The following is a 10,000-nucleotide window of genomic DNA, read 5'->3' as shown; positions in this document are numbered from 1 at the left end:
CCCGCACCAAGGGCCGGCTTGTGCGGATGGTGTTCGGGGCAACCGCCCGCACCAGGGCCCTGCGTGTGCCGATGGTGCTGGGGGCAACCGCCCGCACCAGGGCCCAGCGTGTGCCGATGGTGCTGGGGGCAAGCGCCCGCACCAGGGCCCAGCGTGTGCCGATGGTGCTGGGGGTAACCGCCCGGACCAGGGCCCAACGTGTGCCGATGGTGGTCGAGGGAACCGCCCGCACCAGGGCCCAGCGTGTGCCGATGGTGCTGGGGGCAAGCGCCCGCCCCAGGGCCCAGCGTGTGCCGATGGTGCTGGGGGCAAGCGCCCGCCCCAGGGCCCAGCGTGTGCCGATGGTGCTGGGGGCAAGCGCCCGCCCCAGGGCCCAGCGTGTGCCGATGGTTATCGGGGCAACCGGCCGCACCAGGGCCCAGGGTCTGCCGATGGTGCTCGAGGCAACCGCCCGCACCAAGGCTCAGCATGTGCCGATTGTGATCGAGGCAACAACCCACACCAGGGCCCAGCTTGTGCCGATGGCGGTCGAGGCAAGTGCCCGTACCGAAGGGCAGCCTATGCCGATGATGGTCGATGCATGTGCCATCACCATGCGCCATCATGTGCCATTGATGGTCGAGGCCTTGGCCGAAGTTCGATTTTGAGCCACGGTGCCCATGCTTGGCTCCAGCATGTGCTGGTGCCGCATTTTTTTCACTCGGGACAGCATCGCCGGAGCATCGCCGGAGTACCGCCGGAGAACCTGACCGGCGGCATTGGGGTTCCGGCGATTGGGAGGGGGGCCGGGGGGGTGTGCGCACATGATGTGCGATGGGTGCTGGTACTTGGCCTTGTGTTGGCCCCCTATCCCTCATCAAACCTCTGAGAATTCACACCCCCTTAAAGAGCATTTGAGATTTTACAGGTTTGCTACCAGTAGCCGTTAAAGTGTCTGAAATGGGGACACTTTTTTCAAACGGTCACAAAATCTTCTCTACTTCGAGTTTTTAGCTGAATTTTTTTGTGCATGCCAACAAAAATAGAAGGATCATGCCTACAAAATTTGGGGCCAAAAATCCTTATAAAAAAATTTTAAAAAATCCCGAACCGCAAAAAGTTTCGAAAATCATGAAAAATAGAAAACGAGTCATCTTCCAACGAAACTTCACGTGAAGGCTTAGGGGACCATTGTATGAATTTACAAGCCATAAAAATGGCATTGGCACGGCAGAAATTTGAAGATGTGCCTAAACCCACCAGGGCCCAGCGTGTGCCGATGGTGCTCGAGGCAACCGCCCGCACCAGGGCCCAGCGTGTGCCGATGGTGCTCGAGGCAAGCGCCCGCACCAGGGCCCAGCGTGTGCCGACGGTGGTCGAGGCAACCGCCCGCACCAGGGCCGATAGTGTGCCAATGGTGCTCGAGGCAACCTGTCGCACCAGGGCCCAGTGTCACGGGCTCCGACCTTAGACTCAGAATCCGTGCGGCCTTAGGCTTGGAATCTCGTCCTTGATGCCTAAGTCAGCCTAAAACACAAGCGTGCGGGCACTAGAACAAAGGGAAGGGCTGATTACGCAAGTTAAAGAGAAACAGGACAGAAAAACAGAATTCTGGAAATGCTCTTGTATTCACTGAAACAGAAGTGTTTGATGGTGTACAAATGAGGGTGGAGCAGCCCTCTATTTATAGTTGAGGCTCCAGCTACAACTTAATGGCAAATCCCTAAAATAAAGGCTACAATCATGGGATTACATTTAATCAAGATGCTGGTTCCTGATTTTCAGGGTCAACCAAATCTGCCAGGATGCTGATGCTGATCCTGCCTGGTTCCAGAAGCTTCCCTTGCGTATCCAGCACCTCGGGCCCTTCTGGATGTGGTGCGGGCAGCCCAAATGCCAGGCCTTGGTCTCATGAGTTGGCCTGCAAGATGGGCGGGCGTTTGGAGCTCGTTTGATAGGCTTTGCGCACTGATACCCGCCAGCACGCCTGGTCTGCGGGCCTTAGCTGCTGGCTCGCCTGCTGGTCTGGCTGATGTGCCTGGCGCGCCCGCCCAGGGCGTGACATTCTCCCCCACCTGATTGCGCAACGCCCTCGTTGCGTCTTCTGCATGGTACTGCCTGATCTGGTCCCCGAACTGCCATAAGTCCTCTGCTGGTTCCCAGCTCGCCTCACTGTCTGGAAGTCCCTTCCAGCGCACCAAGTACTCATGTCTTGGTTGATAGTTCTTCCGTCTCACTTCCCGGTCAGCCATAATGCTGTGGACCTCCTTCTCATATGAGGCCCTTGCTCCCAACGGTGCACGCTTTGACTCTGCCCGTCCTGGATCTCCCTCATCCTCATGGAACGGCTTGAGCATGCTCACATGGAACACCGGGTGTACCCTCGGCTTGGGTGGCATATCCAGCTTGTAGGCAACCTTGCCTACTCTCTTGACTACTCGGAAAGGTCCCTCATACCTCCGGACTAGGCCTTTGTGCAGCCCCCTGTGGCGCACAATGGGATGCAGCTTCACCAACACCAAGTCTCCAACCTGGAACTGCACATCCCGCCTCTTCTGGTCTGCCCACTTCTTCGACCTCTTGGCCGCCTTGTGTAGACAAACTCTGGCCAAGTCAGCTTGCTCCTGCCATGCCTTGGCAAACTTGTATGCTGCTGGATTCGGCCCTGTATAACCTGCAGCAATCGAACCGGGTGTTAGTGGTTGTTGCCCTGTCACAACCTCAAATGGGCTCTGGTTCGTTGCCTCGCTCCGTTGCAAGTTGTAGGAAAACTGCGCAATATCTAGTAGCTTTGGCCAGTCCCTTTGTGTGGCACTCACATAGTGCCTGAGGTAGACCTCCAGTAGTCCGTTCACACGTTCTGTCTGCCCATCGGTCTGCGGATGCATGCTGGTGGAAAAGTTCAAGTCTGACCCCAACAGCTTGAACAACTCAGTCCAGAACCTGCCCGTGAAACGCCCGTCCCGATCACTAACAATGGTCCTCGGCACTCCCCAGTACTTCACCATGTTCTTCAGGAACAATCGAGCTGCCTCCTCGGCTGGGCACTCCTTGGTTGCTGGAATGAAGATTCCATATTTGGAAAACCTGTCCACCACTACCATGATGCTTCCAAACCCCTCTGTCTTGGGTAGACCGACTATAAAGTCCAGAGAAACACTCTCCCATGGTCGCTCTGGCACTGGCAATGGCTCCAAGAGACCCCCTGGTTTCTTGAGCTCCACCTTGTCCTGTTGGCACACAAGACAAGTCTTCACATAGGCCTCCACATCGTCCCTCATGTGCGGCCAGTAGTACCGGTCCTCGATCAGCGCCAAGGTGCGGCTCACTCCTGGGTGTCCAGCCCACCTTGAATCATGACACTCTTGCAAAACTTCCTTGCGGAGCTTCCCGTGCTGCGGCACAAACAGTCTACTGCCCCTGGTGTACAGCAACCCATCCTGCAACCAAAACCGCCTAGTCTTACCTTGCTGGGCGTACTCCATCAGAGCCTTGGCTGTAGGATCATGCGCAAGTCCCTCCTTGATGCGCGGCACCAGTGACCCCTCTGGTTGGCTAATGGCAGCAAGGTTAGCCTTCCTGCTCAGGGCGTCTGCCACTAGGTTCGCCCGTCCTGGCTTGTACTCCATCTGGAAATCAAATTCTGCAAGAAAATCTTGCCATCTCGCCTGCTTGGGGGACAGCTTCTTCTGCGTCTGGAAGTAGCTGGTCGCCACATTGTCCGTTCTCACCACGAACCTCGACCCCAACAGGTAATGGCGCCAAGTGCGCAAGCAGTGCACCACTGCAGTCATCTCCTTCTCTTGGACCGTGTACTTGCGTTCAGTCTCGTTCAGCTTCCTGCTCTCAAACGCGACTGGACGTCCCTCTTGCATCAACATGCCCCCTATGGCAAAGTCTGATGCATCCGTATGCACCTCATACGGTTTGGCATGGTCTGGCAAGGCCAAGACTGGCTCCTCGGTCACAGCCCGCTTCAACCTGTCAAAGGCTTCCTGGCACCCTGCGCTCCACTCCCATGCTCTCCCTTTCTTGAGCAAGTCAGTCAATGGCGTGGCTATTGCTGAGTGACCTTTGATGAAGCGCCTGTAGTAGTTAACCAGCCCAAGGAACGATCTCAACTCAGTGACCTTGGCTGGCGGTTGCCACTCCAGGATGGCGTCTATCTTGCCTTCATCCATGCGTATCCTGCCACCTCCCACTATGTGGCCTAGGAATGGGATCTCCTGCTGGGCGAATGAGCACTTCTCCCTCTTGACAAACAGCTTGTGCGCCCGCAACACCTCGAACACCTGTCTCAAGTGGTCTACATGCTCTCCCAAAGTCTGGCTGTAGATCACAATGTCATCCAAATAAACCACAACAAACCGATCAAGGAATGACTGAAGTACCTTGTTCATAAGGGTGCAGAATGTTGCTGGGGCATTCGTGAGTCCGAAAGGCATCACCAAGAACTCATACGAACCATACCGCGTGACACATGCTGTCTTTTGCTCATCTCCCTCCGCGATCCTAACTTGATAATAGCCTGACCTCAAATCCAGCTTGGTGAACCACCTTGCGCTCCCAAGTTGATCGAACAAGTCCGCAATGAGTGGGATGGGGTACTTGTTCTTGATGGTCAGCTTGTTCAAAGCCCGGTAGTCTATGCACAGCCGCAACGACCCATCATGCTTGCGCTGGAATAGAACCGGTGCACCATAGGGTGCTTTCGATGGCCTGATGAAGCCAGCATCAACTAACTCCTTGAGCTGCTTCCTCAACTCCTCCAACTCTGGTGGAGACATTCGGTAAGGGGCTCTGGCTGGTGGCTTGGCCTCGGACACCAGCTCGATCTTGTGGTCCACCTCCCTCTTAGGTGGTAGCTTGCTAGGCAGCTTTGCGGGCATCACATCACTAAAGGTCTTTAGCACCTTTAGCACCTCCAAGGGTGACTCGGTCTCCTTCTCCCTTGGCTCATCATATTTCAGGGCTGCCAAGAAGGTGTCTTCTTGTCTGCTTACCGCCTTGGCAAATTGGATGGCTGACACCACCCTCGACCCAACTCCAGACCCTCTTCTCAATGGTACTAGGCATTGGCACCGTGCATCCAAGATGCAAACACAATCGGCAAAAGGCACAAGGAGGGCGTTAATCCGAACAAGGAAATCCAACCCAATCACAAACTCATAGTCGTCAAGGGGTATTACCTCAATGGTCTCCTTGCCTTTCCAATCTCCAAGCTGCAACTCCACTCCCCGTGCTACTCCAATGGCTGGAACTTCCTTGGAGTTCACCGTCTTAATGGTACCAGTCCCTTTCTGCACCTTTAGTCCGAGCTTCCGGGCTCCATCACCTGAAATAAAAAGATGTGAGGCACCTGTGTCCACCAGTGCGCTCACCTTCTGACCCGCAACCATCAGATCCGCAAACATCAAGCCCTTTGGCTTGCGGCTCCCCTTACTCTGGACAGCATTGAGCACCAACGACCCAAGCTTTGCTGCCCCTGACTCTGGCTCCTCGTCAGACTCCCTGTCTACAGCAGCCAGCTTGCCCTTCTGCGGGCAATTGCGCGCTATGTGGCTCCCTCCACATAGGTAGCATGCTAGTGGTTCTCGGTCCCCCTTTGCTTTCCACTTGCCTGCTGATGGCTTCCTCTCGCCATCCTTGGTTGAACGGTCTCGGTCTCCATCCTTGGACTCCCGGTCACGGTCCTTCCCATTGGACTGCTTCTTCCGGTCCCTATCGTCCCTGCCCTTACCCTTGGGCTTGGTAGACTCGAACTTGTTCAGAGGCTTGAACTCTATCAACGCCTCGGCAGTGGTCATGGCTTTAGCCAAGTCATGAACTCCCCTCCTTTGTAGCTCATGCTTCACCCACGGCTTCAGCCCATCCATGAAAGCAAAGAATGCGTCCTTCTCGCCTAGATCCGAGATCTGTAGCATCAGTTCAGAGAATTTTTGAACATACTCTCTTATGTTCCCTTGCTGGCTCAACCTGCGCAACTTTGCCCGTGCCTCATCATCGGCATACTCCGGGTAAAATTGTTCTCTGAACTCCTTTTGGAACTCTGTCCAGGTTCCAATCTTGGCGTTCCCACGCCTGACATCATCACACCTGCGCCTCCACCACAATAAGGCTACATCAGTGAGATACATAGCAGCGGTGCTTACCTTTATCGCCTCGTCTTGCATGCCCATGGCCTGGAAGTACTGCTCCATACCCCAAAGGTAGTTGTCTACTTCCTTAGCCGCCCTAGTCCCCTTGAACTCCTTAGGCTTGGGGACATCCAATCTGGATCTGGACACTCCAGCAAACATGCCATTCCCAATGGCAGTCTTGCAAGTAACGAGCTCACTGGTAAGCTCCTCCATCCGCTGGCGCATGGCCTCCATGCCATTGCGCATGGCCTCCATGCCATCTCGCAAAGTCAGAACTTCCGCCTCCAAGGATTCATTCTTTCGGGTGATCTCATCCAGGCCATTGTTGAGAGCAGCTGCTAGCTCACTTTGGATCTCCTCCCCCATGGAGTCTAGCGATGCAATGTGAGTTTCTACTTCCTCCAGCTTCTCCCCCATGTCGCCTATGGTCACCTCCACCTTGGCCAGCCTACCGTCCATGGTAGACCAGATATCTCTAGAACAAGCTTTCTTGCCTCTTCCTCGCCCATGCTCCTGGGCCTCTGGTTGTTGGCTAGCAACGTCGCTTTGGGATGCCATCTCCTCAATCACGATCTAACCTGCACAACACAAACACACAGAATCGAACTCGCTCTGATACCAACTGTCACGGGCTCCGACCTTAGACTCAGAATCCGTGCGGCCTTAGGCTTGGAATCTCGTCCTTGATGCCTAAGTCAGCCTAAAACACAAGCGTGCGGGCACTAGAACAAAGGGAAGGGCTGATTACGCAAGTTAAAGAGAAACAGGACAGAAAAACAGAATTCTGGAAATGCTCTTGTATTCACTGAAACAGAAGTGTTTGATGGTGTACAAATGAGGGTGGAGCAGCCCTCTATTTATAGTTGAGGCTCCAGCTACAACTTAATGGCAAATCCCTAAAATAAAGGCTACAATCATGGGATTACATTTAATCAAGATGCTGGTTCCTGATTTTCAGGGTCAACCAAATCTGCCAGGATGCTGATGCTGATCCTGCCTGGTTCCAGAAGCTTCCCTTGCGTATCCAGCACCTCGGGCCCTTCTGGATGTGGTGCGGGCAGCCCAAATGCCAGGCCTTGGTCTCATGAGTTGGCCTGCAAGATGGGCGGGCGTTTGGAGCTCGTTTGATAGGCTTTGCGCACTGATACCCGCCAGCACGCCTGGTCTGCGGGCCTTAGCTGCTGGCTCGCCTGCTGGTCTGGCTGATGTGCCTGGCGCGCCCGCCCAGGGCGTGACACCAGCGTGTGCCGATGGTGATCGAGGCAACCTGCCGCACCAGGGCCCAGCGTGTGCCGATGCTGGTCGAGGCAAGCGCCCGCACCAGCGCCCAGCGTGTGCCGATGGCGCTCGAGGCAACCGACCGCACCAGGGCCCAGCGTGTGCCGATGGTGCTCGAGGCAACCTGCCGCACCAGGGCCCAGCGTGTGCCGATGGCGCTCGAGGCAAGCTCCCGCACCAGGGCCCAGCGTGTGCCGATGGTGCTCGAGGCAACCTGCCGCACCAGGGCCCAGCGTGTGCGGATGGTGCTCGAGGCAAGCGCCCGCACCAGGGCCCAGCGTGTGCCGATGGTGGTCGAGGCAACCGCCCGCACCAGGGCCCAGCGTGTGCCGATGGTGGTCGAGGCAACCTGCCGCACCAGGGCCCAGCGTGTGCCGATGGTGCTCGAGGCAACCGACCGCACCAGGGCCGAGCGTGTGCCGATGGTGGTCGAGGCAAGCGCCCGCACCAGGGCCCAGCGTGTGCCGATGGTGGTCGAGGCAACCTGCCGCACCAGGGCCCAGCGTGTGCCGATGGTGCTCGAGGCAACCGACCGCACCAGGGCCGAGCGTGTGCCGATGGTGCTCGAGGCAAGCGCCCGCACCAGGGCCCAGCGTGTGCCGATGGTGGTCGAGGCAACCTGCCGCACCAGGGCCCAGCGTGTGCCGATGGTGGTCGAGGCAAGCGCCCGCACCGGGGCCCAGCGTGTGCCGATGGTGGTCGAGGCAACCGCCCGCACCGGGGCCCAGCGTGTGCCGATGGTGGTCGAGGCAACCGCCCGCACCGGGGCCCAGCGTGTGCCGATGGTGGTCGAGGCAACCTGCCGCACCAGGGCCCAGCGTGTGCCGATGGTGCTCGAGGCAACCGACCGCACCAGGGCGGAGCGTGTGCCGATGGTGGTCGAGGCAACCGCCCGCACCAGGGCCCAGCGTGTGCCGATGGTGGTCGAGGCTGCCGATGGTGGTCGAGGCAACCTGCCGCACCAGGGCCCAGCGTGTGCCGATGGTGGTCGAGGCAACCGACCGCACCAGGGCCGAGCGTGTGCCGATGGTGCTCGAGGCAAGCTGCCGCACCAGGGCCCAGCGTGTGCCGATGGTGGTCGAGGCAACCGCCCGCACCAGGGCCCAGCGTGTGCCGATGGTGCTCGAGGCAACCTGCCGCACCAGGGCGGAGCGTGTGCCGATGGTGGTCGAGGCAAGCGCCCGCACCAGGGCCCAGCGTGTGCCGATGGTGGTCGAGGCAACCGACCGCACCAGGGCCCAGCGTGTGCCGATGGTGCTCGAGGCAACCTGCCGCACCAGGGCCCAGCGTGTGCCGATGGTGGTCGAGGCAAGCGCCCGCACCAGGGCCCAGCGTGTGCCGATGGTGGTCGAGGCAAGCGCCCGCACCAGGGCCCAGCGTGTGCCGATGGTGCTCGAGGCAACCGACCGCACCAGGGCCGAGCGTGTGCCGATGGTGGTCGAGGCAAGCGCCCGTACCAGGGCCCAGCGTGTGCCGATGGTGATCGAGGCAAGCGCCCGCACCAGGGCCCAGCGTGTGCCGATGGCAGTGCCCAGCGTGTGCCGATGGTGGTCGAGGCAAGCGCCCGCACCAGGGCCCAGCTTTTGCCGATGGTGATCGAGGCAACCGGCCGCTCGAGGGCGCAGCGTGTGCCGATGGTTATCGGGGCAACCGGCCGCACCAGGGCCCAGGGTCTGCCGATGGTGCTCGAGGCAACCGCCCGCACCAAGGCTCAGCATGTGCCGCTGGTGATCGAGGCAACAACCCACACCAGGGCCCAGCTTGTGCCGATGGCGGTCGAGGCAAGTGCCCGTACCGAAGGGCAGCCTATGCCGATGATGGTCGATGCATGTGCCATCACCATGCGTCATCATGTGCCATTGATGGTCGAGGCCTTGGCCGAAGTTCGATTTTGAGCCACGGTGCCCATGCTTGGCTCCAGCATGTGCTGGTGCCGCATTTTTTTCACTCGGGACAGCATCGCCGGAGCATCGCCGGAGTACCGCCGGAGAACCTGACCGGCGGCATTGGGGTTCCGGCGATTGGGAGGGGGGCCGGGGGGGTGTGCGCACATGACGTGCGATGGGTGCTGGTACTTGGCCCTTGTGTTGGCCCCCTATCCCTCATCAAACCTCTGAGAACTCACACCCCCTTAAAGAGCGTTTGAGATTTTACAGGTTTGCTGCCAGTAGCCGTTAAAGTGTCTGAAATGGGGACACTTTTTTCAAACGGTCACGAAATCTTCTCCGGTTCGAGTTTTTAGCTGAATTTTTTTGTGCATGCCAACAAAAATAGAAGGATCACGTCCACAAAATTTGGGGCCAAAACTCCTTCTAAAAAAATTCTAAAAAATCCCGAACCGCAAAAAGTTTCGAAAATCGTGAAAAATAGAAAACGAGTCATCTTGCAACGAAACTTCACGTGAAGGCTTAGGGGACCATTGTATGAATTTACAAGCCATAAAAATGGCATTGGCACGACAGAAATTTGAAGATGTGCCTAAACCCACCTAGCACCCGATCGATCCCCGGCTTGCGCATCCTGCCTCTCCGGCCGGCTGAGCGCCCGCACGCTCGTTCCGTGGGTTGACTTAGGCATACGGAGCTCATTCCATGTCTAAGCCC

Source organism: Durio zibethinus, unplaced genomic scaffold (genome assembly GCF_047325235.1).
Source record: "Durio zibethinus cultivar Kanyao isolate XHJ-2024 unplaced genomic scaffold, ASM4732523v1 HiC_scaffold_53, whole genome shotgun sequence".
Classification (NCBI taxonomy): domain Eukaryota; kingdom Viridiplantae; phylum Streptophyta; class Magnoliopsida; order Malvales; family Malvaceae; genus Durio; species Durio zibethinus.
This window is presented reverse-complemented; position numbering follows the sequence as displayed.